This window comes from Triticum aestivum, chromosome 3D, assembly GCF_018294505.1.
Source record: "Triticum aestivum cultivar Chinese Spring chromosome 3D, IWGSC CS RefSeq v2.1, whole genome shotgun sequence".
In the NCBI taxonomy this organism is placed as follows: domain Eukaryota; kingdom Viridiplantae; phylum Streptophyta; class Magnoliopsida; order Poales; family Poaceae; genus Triticum; species Triticum aestivum.
This window is the reverse complement of record NC_057802.1, coordinates 26,714,528-26,729,925: the sequence shown is the minus strand read 5'-3', so window position 1 is coordinate 26,729,925 and position 15,398 is coordinate 26,714,528. Positions and strand designations below refer to the sequence as shown.

At 37.3% G+C, this 15,398-nt stretch overlaps 1 pseudogene; it reads left to right on the top strand.

Moving 5' to 3' along the window:
- The first annotated feature begins 471 nt into the window (after window positions 1-471).
- LOC123076087 (uncharacterized) overlaps window positions 472-15,398 on the top strand; it is a 50,071-nt pseudogene continuing 35,144 nt past the window's right edge.

The window sequence follows — 15,398 nt, the reverse complement described above, 5'->3', positions numbered from 1 at the left end:
GGGTGGTGTGGATCCACGCACGAGCGGCTGAGATAGGCGCTTTGAACAGGACATGAATAAAAGGCTTGTAGGATGGTTGAGCTCCGGCTGATCAGAGCTAGTACAATAGTGGGCTTATAGCCCACTTACATGGCACTTTTGCCTATGTGGAGGAGAGACATGTGAAAAAGTAAGGGGAGTGAGCTCTCATGTAAGAGCCTAGCTACATATGCATTCCTAGACATATACAATAAATGTGAAGAAAGAGATGGAGAGAAGCTAAAAAAGCACTAATCTAATAGCCAACCTTATAGCCCATACTATTGTATAAGTGGCTATAGATGATAAGGTAGCTTCATATAGCAATCAGCTAGCTATATTATTAACCATGATCTCATGGTTTCTTGGTAGTGGTTGCTCGTATATGTTTCTTTTGTATGGTCAAGTGATTTAAATGGTGGTGTATCTAAACACTCATTTAATGCTTGAGATATGGCGTCGAATCCTGAGATATTTCGTGATGCGCTTCCTATGAAGTATGATTGCATATATCAAAGTTTGAAATATACGCTACCTAGGTATGAATTTAGGAGCATATCTCAACAGATTTGATCGAACGGCTGGATTTATTTTCTTTTACTTATGATATGATACACCGCCTATTAATATAGAACTAATAAGAAGAGACAAAGGGGGAAGAGGGAGGGAGAGAACGAGAGACAATACGCCACCACCATGGCCGTGGGCACATCCTCTTTGATGCTTGGTGGCACTCTAGTCCTCCTCGCCCACGATTGCTTGTATCTGCGTTGGTATTTCCCCGAAGAGGAGAGGATGATGTAGTAAAACAATGGTAAGTATTTCCACAGTTATGAAACCAAGGTATCAATCCCCTTGTCATGAAGTTTAATATTACTAAGCTAGGAATATATAGAAGAAACACCAATCATTTTAACATCTTCATCATTAATAAAAAAGCAATTGGTAGAAAACGCTCTTTCTAAAAATTCTCTTTTAGCTCTAAGTTTAGTGGTTATTTTCTTACTTCCATCCATGGAAACATATAAAGCTTTAATTGATTCATTGAGATCAACCTTAGGTGAAATTTTTTTGATCTTGAGATTTTCTACATCATGTGAAATTCTATCAATGCTCCTAGACATATCATCAATCTTATTAAAGTTTTCTTCTATCGCAGTGTTGAAAACTTTTTGCGCACTTATAAATTCTTTAATATTACTCTCAAGATTAGAGGGCATCCTACATTATTTTACCAAGAATTACCATAGGAATTGCCATAATTATTAGAGGAATTTCGAGGAAAAGGCCTAGGATTAAAATTGCCTCCATAAGCATTGTTATTAAAATTGTATCGCGAGATAAAATTCACATATAAGGAATCGCTATTTTGCTCAATAAAAGTAGAAAAGGCACAACATTAAGATCAATAGGAGCATTCTTACTAGCAACCAATTTTATAAGTGCATCAACTTTTTCACTCATAGTACTAATTTCTTCAACCGAATTAACCTTTTTACTAGTAGGAGCTCTTTCAGTATGCCATTATGAATAATTTTCCATACTATTATCAAGCAATTCCGTGGTTTCACCTAAAGTAATTTCCATAAAAGCACCACCCGCGGCGGAATCTAAAAGATTTCTAGAGACAAAATTCAATCCTGCATAAATATTTTGTATAATTATCCACAGATTTAAACCATGAGTACGACATTTTTTAGCATTAATTTCATTCTTTCCCAAGATTGCGCAACATGTTCATGCTCTAGTTTCTTGAAATTCATGATTTGATTTCTAAGGGAAATAATTTTCATGGCAGAAAATAATTAGTAATAAAAGCATCTTTGCACTTATCCCAAGAATCAATACTATTGCGAGGCAAAGATGAAAACCAAATTTTTGCACGATCCCTCACAGAGAAAGGAAATAATTTCAACTTCACAATATCATTGTCCACATCTTTTTTCTTTTGCATATCACACAATTCTACGAAAGTGCTTAGATGGGACGCGGCGTCCTCATTAGGACTACCGGAAAATTGCTCTTTCATAACAAGATTCAACAAAGCGGCATTAATATCATAAGATTCCGCACTAGCGGCAGGAGGAGCAACCGAAGTACTAATAAAATTATTATTATTATTATTATTGGAAAATCACACAACTTGGTATTTTCTTGAGACATCGCGATTGCAAGCAAACAAGAGATCTAACAAGAAAAAGGCAAACGACAAAGAAGGTGAATAAAAAGGCAAATTATTTTGTGTCTTCTTAGGAAATGTTTTAGAAGTGTGGGAGATGAAAACGAGAGGCAAATGGAAAATAAAGTAATTGCAAGGAGATGAGAATTGTGATTGTGTACCTGATAGATCTGGACTTGATCCTCCTCGGCAACGGCGCTAGAAATTCTTCCTGATTGCTTGTATCTGCGTTGGTATTTTCCCGAAGAGGAGAGGATGATGTAGCACAACAACGGTAACTATTTCCTTCAGTTATGAAACCAAGGTATCAATCCAGTAGGAGGATCCACCAAACTATGTAAGCAGTACCTTCAAACAAATAATAAATTTTTGCAACCCAATGCGATAGATTAAATTGTATGAGATTGGATAAATAGATCTGACAAAAACACAAAATAAAATAAATAAATAAAAAGTGCAGCAAGGTATTTTTGGATTTTTGGATCAATAGATTTGATGACAATATGATAGAAAATAGACCCGGGGGCCGTAGATTCCACAAGAGGCTTCTCTCGAGAAAATAGCATACGGTGGGTAAACAAATTACTGTTGGGAAATAGAAAGAAAAGCAAATAATTATGACGATATCCAAGGCAATGATCATGTATATAGGCATCACGTCCAAGATTAGAAGGCCAAAACGATTCTGCATCTACTACTATTACTCCACACATCAACCGCTATCGAGCATGCATCTAGTCTATTATGTTCATGAATAAACGGAGTAATGCAATAAGAACGATGACATGATGTAGACAGGATCTATTAATGTAGCAATAGACCCCATCTTTTTATCCTTAATGGCAACGATACAATTGTGCCATGTCTCCTTCTGTCACTAAGATTGAGCACCGCAAGATCGAACCCATCACAAAGCATCTCTTCCCATGGCAAGAAATATCAATCTAGTTGGCCAAACCAAACCAAAGTTTCGGAGAAGAAATACGAGACTATAAAAGTCATGCATATAAGAGTTCAACAAAGACTCAAATAATATTCATAGATAGATATGATCATAAAATCACAATTCATCGGATCCCAACAAACACACCGCAAAAAAGAATTACATCAAATAGATCTCCAAGAACATCGAGGAGAACATTGTATTAAAGATCAAAAAGAGATAAGAAGCCATCTAGCTACTGCCTACGGACACGTAGGTCTGTGGTAAACTACTCACACATCATCGGACGGGCTAGGGTGATGATGAATAACCCCTCCGTGATAGTTGACTCCTCCAGCAGAGTACCAGAGAAGGCCTCTAGATTGGTGATGTCTACTACGCAACTTTATTCTTGTAGACACGTGTTGGGCCTCCAACCGCAGAGTTTTGTAGGACAGTACAATTTTCCCTCAAGTGGATGACCTAAGGTTTATCAATCCATGGGAGGTGTAGGATGAAGATAGTCTCTCTCAAACGACCCTGCAACCAAATACAAGAAATCTCGTGTGTCCCCAACACACTTACAATGGAAAATTGTATAGGTGCACTAGTACGGCGAAGAGATGGTGATAAAAGTGTAATATTGATGGTAGAAATATATTTTTATAATCTGAATAAATAAAAAAGCAAGGTAGCAAATAGGAAACGGGCACAAAAACGGTATTGCAATTCTTGAAAATGAGGCCTAGGGTCCATACTTTCGCTAGTGCAATCTCTCAACAACGCTAACATAGTTGGATCATATGATTATCCCTCAAAGTGCAATAAAGAATCACTCCCGTGTTCCTATTAGCGGAGAACAAAAGATAGTAATTGTTTGTAGGGTACAGAACCACCTCAAAGCTATTCTTTCTGTTCGATCAATTTATGAAGTGTGAATGCTAGCAAAGTGCACAAGTTTGATCAATGACAATTTCAATCACTTTTACTAGCATCATAACAGCAATTATTTCTTATAAAACTTCTCATGTTATAATGGAAACCAATTCACATGTTAAGGTTCAAACAATGAATTATCTTGAAACTCAACAACCTATGTTCTCAGTCACCAAGCAATTGCAATTCAACTTATTCAACAGAGTATAAGTAAGATCTCCACATACTCAACCATCATATAGTCTTCTATGATTGCTAACACTCACCGCATACACATGAGCAAAACGTTTCAACCGGACACATAGAAAGATAGGGGCTTATTGTTTTGCCTCCCAACGTATTCACCTCAAGGGTGATGTCAACAATAATAGCTCATGCTACCCATATTCATCTGGACATATGTGCCTAGATCTTTCCTCACCACATGATGCTTGCCAAAAGAGGAAAATAAAAAGGAATAGAGAGAATAACTTTGACTCTTTGCATAGAAGTAAATACATAAAAGTAAGGATAGGCCCTTCATAGAGGGAAGCAGAGGTTGCCATACGCTTATTTGTTTCTATGATCAACCCCTTAGTGCAAAAGAACGTCACGTTATATTGGCCCTTATGATAGCAACCTTTATTATGCAGCTCGTCGCTTTTATTGCTTTGCCATCATAAGTTCGTACAACGCTCAATTTTCTCTTACACTAAATTATCTAACACTTTTAGAAGCAATTTTTATTGCCTTATTGCACCGATGACAACTTACTTGAAGGATCTTGCTCAATCCTTAGGTAGGTATGGTGGACTCTTGAAAATAAGATTTGGGTTTAAGGTTTTTTGGATGCACAAGTAGTATCTCTACATGGTGCGGAATTTTTGGCCTAGCAAAGATGGGGGGCAAGCACCACATGTTGAAGGATCTATGACAATATGACTTCTATGTGAATATGAGCAAACATAAATCATTACGTTGTCTTCTTTGTCCAACGTCAACAATTTTGGCATATAATATTTTGATGGGGGCTCACAATCACAAAGGATTTCCATGATAGTGTATTTACATGTGAAAGTTCTCTTCCTTATACTAATTATTCGTGAATTTCTTGTATGACCAAAATTGTGATTATCAAGCCTCAAAAGATTTCACTTTCTACACCCAATGTGAAGTTACCACTAGGCATGATAAGATATCAACTTCATGGCATTCAATTTATTCAACAATTTACTCATAGGATATAAGTGAAGCACAAGAGCAATTCCAAAGAAAAGAGCTTCGTTGACGGGATGTGAATGTCGCTTACTTAGTCTCCTTGGCAACTATTTGAGGACTCTATTTTATTTAAAACTTTCAGATATAAATATTTTATTAAAACAGCAAGTAAAACAAAAATAAAATTACATTCTAAGAATAGCACAACTCATGTGAAGCAGCAAAAACTTAGGCTCAACCGATACTAACCGATAATTGTTGAAGGAAAAAGTTGGGATGCCTACCGGGGCATCCCCAAGCTTAGATGCTTGAGACTTCTTGAAATATTATCTTGGGGTGCCTTGCGCATCCCCAAGCTTGATCTTTTGTGTCTCCTTAATTCTTCTCATATCACAGTTTTTCTAAATCTCAAAAGCTTTATCCATGCAAAACTCAAAAAGAACTCGTGAGATAAGTTAGTATAAACTAATGCAAAAACCTTGTCAATCTCTACTATGGCAAATCAATAAAATTATTATTCAACATTGCATACTAAATTCCTCAGCATCTTTAATACTCCTATCCTCAAATATATTAATTAAAAAAGCAAGCATATGCAAACAATGCAAACATAACAGCAATCTGCCAAAAGAGTACAGTCGGTAAAGAGTGGAAGAGTATCAACACTTCCCTAACTCCAAACATTATGAAATTCTACCACACTGTAGAGAATTTATCAGAGCTTATTATGCAAAAAGTTTCAACATTTTATCACATTCTGACTTTCCTCGGGAATTTTTGCAACATCGATAAACTTTCTGTTTCCAAACAGCAACATGTAGACTTGTAAAATAAGCATAGTAAAGGCTATCAATGCCACTTTTATTGAAATAAAAGATGCAAAACACTATGCTAAATAATAGCAAGAAAATCCTAACAAAATAAATTTACGCTCCAAGAAAAACACAAATCAAGTGATGAATGAAAACATAGCTCCAAGTGAGGTTACCGATAACGTTGGAGACAAAAGAGGGGATGCCTTCCGGGGCATCCCCAAGCTTAGTTGCTTGTATATTCCTTGAATATTACCTTGGGGGTGCCTTGGGCATCCCCAAGCTTAGGGTCTTGTCACTCCTTATTCTCCTCATATTGATATCTCACCCAAAACTTGAAAACTTCAATCACACAAAAGTTAATGGAACTTCATGAGATAGGTTAGTATGATAAAGAGCAAACCATTTCACTTTGCTATTGTCAAAGACAAGATTCATAATTGTTTCGACACAATGCCTACTCTAGCATATCATTTCTACAATTTATATTGAGCAGTATAAGACATAGAAACTAGGAAACAAGCAAACTATGCATTGAAAACACAATCTATCAAAAACAGAACAGTCTGTAATCATCTGGATAAATACCATACTTCTGCTCCTCCAAAAATTATGCAAAAATTAGGACTACGTTAGCAATTTGCATGTTAAACTTCTGCAAAAATAATCAACTCAAAATCACTCTTTTGTTAAAAACGAGACTTATTTTCGTGAACACAAACGTTTCTGTTTTTCAGCAGGGTCAAATCAACTATCACCCAAGATGATCCCAAAGGCTTTACTTGGCACTTTGTTGAAAAAAAGCTATAAAACATGATTAATACAGTAGCATAATCATGTGAGCGCACAAAAATAGTAGTTGAAAGTGTGGGTTGTCTCCCCACAAGCGCTTTTCTTTTATGCCTTTTAAGCTAGGCATGATGATTTCAATGATGCTTGCATAGAAGATAAGAATTAAAACATAAAGAGAGCATCATGAAGCATATTACTAGCACATTTAGGTCTAACCCATTTCCTATGCATAGGAATTTTGTGAGCAAACAAATTATGGGAGCAAGAATTAACTAGCATAGGAAGGCAAAACAAGTGCAACTTCAAAACAATCAACACATAGAGAAGAAACTTGATATTATTGAGATATGTAAGAGCATAAGTTCCTTCCTCATAATAATTTTCAGAAACATCATGAATGGATTCAATAATATAACCATCACATACAACACTCTTTTCATGATGCACAAGCATAGAAGATTTATCACTCTTTATGGCATACATGTCATCATAATAATCATCATAGATAGCAACTTTATTGTCATAGTCAATTGAAACCTCTTCCAAAATACTGGATGTATCACTAAATAAAGTCATGACCTCTCCAAATCGACTTTCATCAATATTGTAATAAGATTCAACACCCTCCAAAATAGTGGGATCACTACTACCTAGAGTTGACACTCTTCCAAACCCACTTTTATCAATGTAATCATCATAAATATGAGGCATGCTATCATCATAATAAATTTTCTTACCGAAAGTAGAAGGAAGCAAAGGATCATATACATTAAGCAAAGCATCCCCAAGCTTAGGACAAGCATTATTTCCAGCAAATAAATCTTCAAACATGTCATACTCATTAAACACAACATCTCCAAGCTTGTGGTTTTGCATATCATCACAATCATTCTTATCAATAGCATGAATGGCACCAATAGTATAGCAAACATTATTATCATATTCTTCCAAGCAAGTGCTAAAAAGATTTTCAAGATCATAAGGGACATCGTTGTCTTCCCAATCATAACAATTACAAAAAGTAGTAGGTATCACAAAATCATACTCAATATCATCATCCTCCATCAACATATTTGATTCACTTTCATGAGGCACAATGGTGATAGGAGCAACATTATTTGGGAGAGATGCCTTTTACCTTTATTAATTCTTATTTTCTTCTTCTTCACCACATCATGTGTGGGTTTAATTAATTTCTTTAAGCTTCTTGTTGAAGAGATTTATTGGATAGGAAGCTCCTCCTCGTTACCTGATTCATCATAATAAACACTAGGAGGGTATTGGGAAACAGTTTTCCTTTCTTAGTACTCTCTTCATACTCCATTTGTTTTCTTGTATTTAAGTAGTTGGCAATATAAGGATTCTCAATACAATTTACCGCACAAAACATATAAATTTCTTCTAGATAAAAATCAAGAAATCACTCGGGATTTGGAAAACCCTTAGTTATACGCTTCATTTCTTCATACCCCAAAAGAAGACTAAACTCTTTATGATTCTCAAGGGTAATCAAGTTATCACAATTTGTGGACACGATGTGATCATGAAATAATTTGCATTGGAGATTTAAATGACCAAGTTCATTGCAAAGTTCACAAGGATGGCGAAAAAAATTACATCTTTCAGCACAATCATCTAGCCTCTCTTGCAACTTTTTCGTTTCTAAATATTTATGCTTCTTACAAAATCTATCTTCCATTTTTGGTGCGCAATTGCAATCCTAATTCACTCCGCAAAAAGTGACATGCTTATAAGAAACATTTTTATCATGACTTCTGCAATCATCATTAGCATTTTGGATATTCAAAGAAAATTCATACTAACAATATTGCAATCATGCTCATAATTCAAATATTTTGTGCCAAGCACTTTGTTGACTTCTTATTCTAACAATGGAGCACAATTTTCCGATCCATCATTTTCAAGAAAGATATTATAAAGATGAAGAATAATATGATGCAATCTAAATTCCATTTTTTTAGTTTTCTTTTATAGACCAAACTAGTGATAAAACAAGAAACTAAAAGATTGAATTGCAAGATCTAAAGATATACCTTCAAGCACTCACCTCCCCGGCAACGACGCCAGAAAAGAGCTTGATGTCTACAACGCAACTTTATTCTTGTAGACACTTGTTGGGCCTCCAAGCGCAGAGTTTTGTAGGATAGTAGAAATTTCCCTCAAGTGGATGACCTAAGGTTTATCAATCCATGGGAGGTGTAGGATCAAGATAGTCTCTCTCAAACGACCCTGCAACCAAATACAAGAAATCTCTTGTGTCCCCAACACACCCAATACAATGGCAAATTGTATAGGTGCTCTAGTTCGGCGAAGAGATGGTGAAAAAAGTGTAATATTGATGGTAGAAATATATTTTTATAATTTGAATAAATAAAAACAACAAGGTAGCAAATAGTAAACGAGCACAAAAACAGTATTGCAATGCTTTAAAATGAGGCCTAGGGTCCGTACTTTCGCTAGTGCAATCTCTCAACAATGCTAACATAGTTGGATCATATGATCATCCCTCAAAGTGCAATAAAGAATCACTCCCGTGTTCCTATTAGCGGAGAACAAAAGATAGAAATTGTTTGTAGGGTACAGAACCACCTCAAAGTTATTCTTTTCGTTCGATCTATTCAAGAGTTCGTACTAAAATAACACAAAGCTATTTTTCCGTTCGATCTATCCTAGAGTTCGTACTGAAATAACACCAAAGCAAATTCATATTCATAATACTCAATCCACACAAAGAACTACAAAGAGACCCCAAAGTTTCAATCGAAGAAAAGATAATAAAAACGTGCATAAACGCCTATGCATAGATTGCCCCAACGTCACCTCGGGAATCTGCAAGTTGAGTGCCATAACATACATCAAGTGAATAGATACGATACCCCATTGTCACCTCAAATATTCATACCGCAAGACATACATCATGTGTTCTCATATCTGAATATTCAATCCGACAAGACAAAACATCAAAGGGTAACGATTCAATTCATCACAGCAAGAGTATAGAGGGGAGAAACATCATATGATCCATCTATGTTAACAAAGCCCATGATATAGATCACGAGATAGAGAGAGAGATCAAACACATAGCTACTGGGACAAACCCTCAACCCCGAGGGTGGACTACTCCCTACTCATCGTGGTGGCCGCCGGGATGATGAAGATGGCCACCGAAGATGATTCCCCCCTCCGGCAGGGTGCCGGAACGGGTCTAGATTGGTTTACGGTGGCTACAGAGCCTAGCGGCAGCAGAACTTCTGATCTAGGTTAACCACGAAGGGTTTCGGAATATTTGGGAATTTATAGTGCAAAGAGGGGCGCGGGAGGCCACCGAGGTGGGCACAACCCACCTGGGCGCGCCAGGGGGCCCTGGCGCGCCCTGGTGGGTTGTGCCCCCCTCGGGGCACCCCCAGGTGCTTCTTTGGCCCACTGTTGGTCTTCTGCTCCATAAAAAATCTCCGTGAAGTTTCGTTGCATTTGGACTCCATTTGGTATTGATTTTCTGCGATGTAAAAAACATGCAAAAAACAGCAACTGGCACTGGGCACTAGGTCAATAGGTTAGTCCCAAAAAATGATATAAAGTTGCTATAAAATGATTGTAAAACATCCAAGAATGATAAAATAACAGCATGAATACTTCATAAACTATAGATACGTTGGAGACGTATCAATTGGATCTCGTGGTTCTGGAACTTGTGGCAGTGGAAACTATGATCTCTCGGCTCCCCTAGGGTTTTTGGAATATTTGGATAGTTATAGAGCTGAGAAACGCTGGATAAGACTCCCGTGGGCTCCACTACCCACCAGGGCACGCCTGGGGCCTCCGGCGTGCCCTGGTGCCTCGTGGGCCCCACGGGCCTCCTCTGGTACACCTCCTTGGCCTCCTGGGTGTCTTCTGGGCAGAAAAAAATCTCCAGAAAGTTTCGCTGCATTTGGACTTCGTTTGATATGGATATTCTGCAAAGCAAAAAACAACAACTCGCACTGGGCACTATGTCAATAGGTTAGTCCCTTAAAATGATATAAAATTTCTATAAAATGAATATAAAACATCCAAGATTGATAATATAACAGCATGGAACAATAAAAAATTATAGATACATTGGAGATGTATCAGCCCTCTCCTCGGCCAGCGATGTTCATGATGGGTCAAGCCCTAGTTCAACACCACATTCCTTATGGGACCAGCTCTGCATGGGTGTGCGCAGTGACTACGTCGCACCAGAGGACTGCGTGTCCGCACACTGCATCGACCCCTCCTGCTGATAAGTCTCCAATGTATCTATAATTTTTTATTGTTCAATGCTATTATAGTATCAACCTTGGATGTTTTATATGCAATTATGTGCAATTATATATCATTTTTTGGACTACCCTATTAACCTAGTGCCCAGTGCCAGTTGTTGTTTTTTGGCTTTGTTTTGACTTTTCAGAAAATCAGTACCAAACGGAGTCCAAAAGCTATGAAACCTTTTGAAAAAAATCTGGACCAGAAGGGACCCAAGAAGCTTCGGGAGAAGACCTGCGGACCATGAGGAAGCGACAAGCCCGGGAGACGTGCCCCGGGGGCGCCCCCGGCTTGTGGGCCCCTCGTGGAACCTCTTGACCTAATTTCATTTATGTAAATTCCCAAATATTCCTGATACATCAGAGAGCCACCCGAAACACTTTTTCTGCCGCCGCTAGCCTCTGTTCTTCTGTGATCCCATCCGGAGTCCTTCTTTGATACTCTGCCCGAGGGGGAATCGATCACAGAGGGCTTCTACATCAACCTTGATGCCCTTCCGATGATGCATGAGTAGTTCACCACAAACCTACGGGTCAATAGCTAGTAGCTAGATGGCTTCTTCTCTCTATTTGATCTTCAATACAATGTTCTCCTTGATGATCTTGGAGATCTATTCGATGTAATCTTCTTTTGCGGGGTGTTTGTTGGGATCCGATGAATTGTGGGTTTATGATCAGATTATTCATGAATATTATTTGAGCCTTACCTGAACTCTTATGCATGATTGTTATAGCTTTGTATTTCTCTCCGATCTATCCATATGGTTTGGCCAACTAGATTGATTTATCTTGCAACGGGAGAGGTGCTTTGTGATGGGTTCGATCTTGCGGTGCTATATCCCAGTGATAGAAAGGGACATGACACGTATTTGTATCGTTTCCATTAAGGGTAAAAGGATGGGGTTTATTCTTATTGATTGGATTTACTTTGTCTACATCATGTCATCTTGCCTAATACCATAGATACATGCTGGATAGCAGTCGATGGGTGGAGAAATAGTAGTAGATGCAGGCAAGAGTCTGTCTACTTGTCTCGGACATGATGCCTTTATACATGATCATTGGCTTGAATATCGTCATAACTATGTGCTTTTCTATCAATGACCCAACAGTAATTTGTTTACCCATCCTATGGTTTATTCAAGAGAGAAGACTCTAATGAAAACTATGGCCCTCGGGTCTACTTTTATCATATATAAAATTCAAAAATACCTTGCTTTAATTTATTTACCATTCTTTTATTCTGTGTTTTACTTTATCTATCTAGCACTACGAGATTTGATCCTTGCAATTAACTGCCTAGGGGATTGACAATTCCCTTGTTTGCGTCGCGTGCAAGTATTTGCTTTTCTCTATGTAGATACTGTTTAAGAGTATTTGCGTGGTTCTCCTACTAGATTGATAACCTTGGTTCTTAACTAAGCAAAATACTTATCTCTACGGTACTGCTTCATCCTCTCCTCTTCGAGGAAATCCCAACGCAGCTCACAAGTAGCAGGATAAATTTGTGGCTCCGTTGCAGGGAGACATCACCAAAACCTATCAAGTACCTTCGCATAAACTATCATCTACTTGCATTTACTTTCATTTTTTATTTGCCTCCCATTTTCATGTCCCCCACTTCTAAAACAAATTTACAAAAAACACAATAATATTTTTCATTTGCCTTTTTTCTTGTTTACTTTCATTTTTTATCTGCCTCCCATTTTCATGTAAAACTCCTAAAATAGAAATTCCCACAAATTTGGATATAAAACTTTTGTGACGGAAAGCGGGAACATCATAGGAAAAAGCATTATTCAGGAATTCTTTACTTGTACGGGAAATTTGGTTTGCGATGATGTTCCAATTCTAAAAAGAAGCAATAGTTATGCCAAAGCTATCTCTGCACTTATCCTTAAACTTGACAGAAGATTTATGCGCATTCATCCCACTTTGCAAAGATTTTTTTATGAGTTGCCAGTTATAAACAACCCTAATGCTAAGAATATAGCCACCCTTGTCCTCATGAATGAATTTGATCGCATAGTGCAAGAGGCTAGAGAGATCTTTGATTTTTACAATATGAGCCATGAACATCCTGTGATAGATGAGATTTCATACGATGAAAATTATTGGTTGAGGAATTTGTTTCGTGATAACCACACTTTTGACGAAAATACTAAAAAGGAAGTCGCTCCTTTAAAGGTAATCCAACAAGTTTGCAATGCTATTAATCAACAATATGCATGGATTGTAAAAGGGAACCAACAAGGGTTGGAGGATCATCAGCTTAATAATGCTAAGATTTTTGTTGATGATGTATTCTGCATTGTTTTTCAAAATCCTCCTGATAAACACACATCTCAAGATGTGAAAACTAAGGATGATAACACTTGAAACTATGCATTACGCCTAGCTAGGGGTGTAAAACAACAGCACTTGTTGGGAGGCAACCCAATAGCTATCTTTATTTTTCTTGTTTCTTTTAGGGTTTTTTTTGCACACAATTATGCTACTATTATGGTTGTGTTTTTGTGTTTTAATTAGTGTTTGTGCCAAGTAAAGCCTTTGGGATGATTTGGTTGATAGTTGATTTGATTCTGTGAAAAAACAGAAACTTTTGCACCCAGTTCTGGAATTCTTTAAATTCACTGAACGTGAAACAATTATGGATGTTTTACAGATGGTTGATATACAAATTGCCCACGTTGTCCTAATTTTTTTGAATCATTGGAGTTACAGACGTATAGTCATTATTCAGATTGGTGCAGACTAATCTGTTTTAGACAGATTATGTTTTCGTTGCATAGTTTGCTTGCTTTGATGAATCTATGGATTGTATCGAGGGGTATAAGGCATGGAGAAGTTGGAATACATTAGGTACTATGAAATAATAAAATATGAATGGGTTCATAACAGTACCTAAAGTTTGTGATTTGATTATTATACTAACAAATCTAACAAAGATTTATTTTAGTTTTGTGTGCTGAAGTTTTCAAGTTTTAATTGAGACCGCGATGTATGAAGGAATAGAGAGTGGCAAGAACCTAAGTTTGGGGATGCCCAAGGCACCCCAAGGTAATATTCAAGGAAACCCAAGCATCTAAGCTTGGGGATGCTCCGAAAGGCATCCTCTCTTTCGTCTACCAACCATCGGTAAATTACTTGGAGCTATATTTTTATTCATCACATGATACGGTTTTGCTTGGAGCGTTGTGTATTATATGAGTCTTTGCTTTGTTTGATTTTTAGTTTGCAACAATCATCTTTGCTGGAAACACCTTCTTTAGAGGGACACACACTCATTCGTGTTTTCTTAGAATACTCTTTGTGCTTTACTTATATCTTTTCAGCTAGACAGTTTCTCTAGTGCTTCACTTATATTTTTTAGAGCATGGCGGTGGTTATATTTTAAAGAAATAGTTGCACTCTCATGATTCACTTATATCATTTTGATAGTTTGATAAATAGTAATGGCAATATGCACGGGTTATGAAATTGGTCTTAATATGATAGGTATTCAAGAGGGATATAATAAAACCTTTCATGTAGACCACTGAATATGATAAGTTTGATTGCTTGAAATAGTTTGTGATATTAAGATAATAATATGTGGGAGGTACTAGTGAATGATTGTGGTTTAGTAAGAATATTGGTGTTAATGTTTGTGACTCCCGAAGTATGCACGTATAGTCTCCCGTTATGCTAAGAAGTTGGAGCATGATTTACTATTGATTGTCTTCTATATGAGTGGCGGTCTGGGACGAGCAATGGTCTTTTCCTACCAATCTATCCCCCTAGGGGCATGTGTAGTAATACTTTACTTCGAGGGGTAATAAACTTTCGCAATAAGTATATGAGTGCTTTATGACTAATGTGAGTCCATGGATTATACATACTATCACGTTTCGGCAATTTGCTAGCCTCTTCAATACCGTGCATTGGCCATTCTCACCATGAGAGTTGGTGCAAACTTCGCTGGTGCATCCAGGCCCTGTGATGTGATACACTCTATCACACATAAGCCTTCTTATATCTTCCTCAAAACAGCCACCTTACCTACCTATTATGGTATTTTCATAGCCATTTCGAGATATATTGCCATGCAACTTCCACCGTTCCGTTTTATGACACACATCATCATTGTCATATCACATTGCATGATCATATACCTCACATAGTATTTGTGACTCAGCCACCATTCATCATTTTTTATACATGTTACACCAGCATCATTGAAATCCTGGTATACTGCC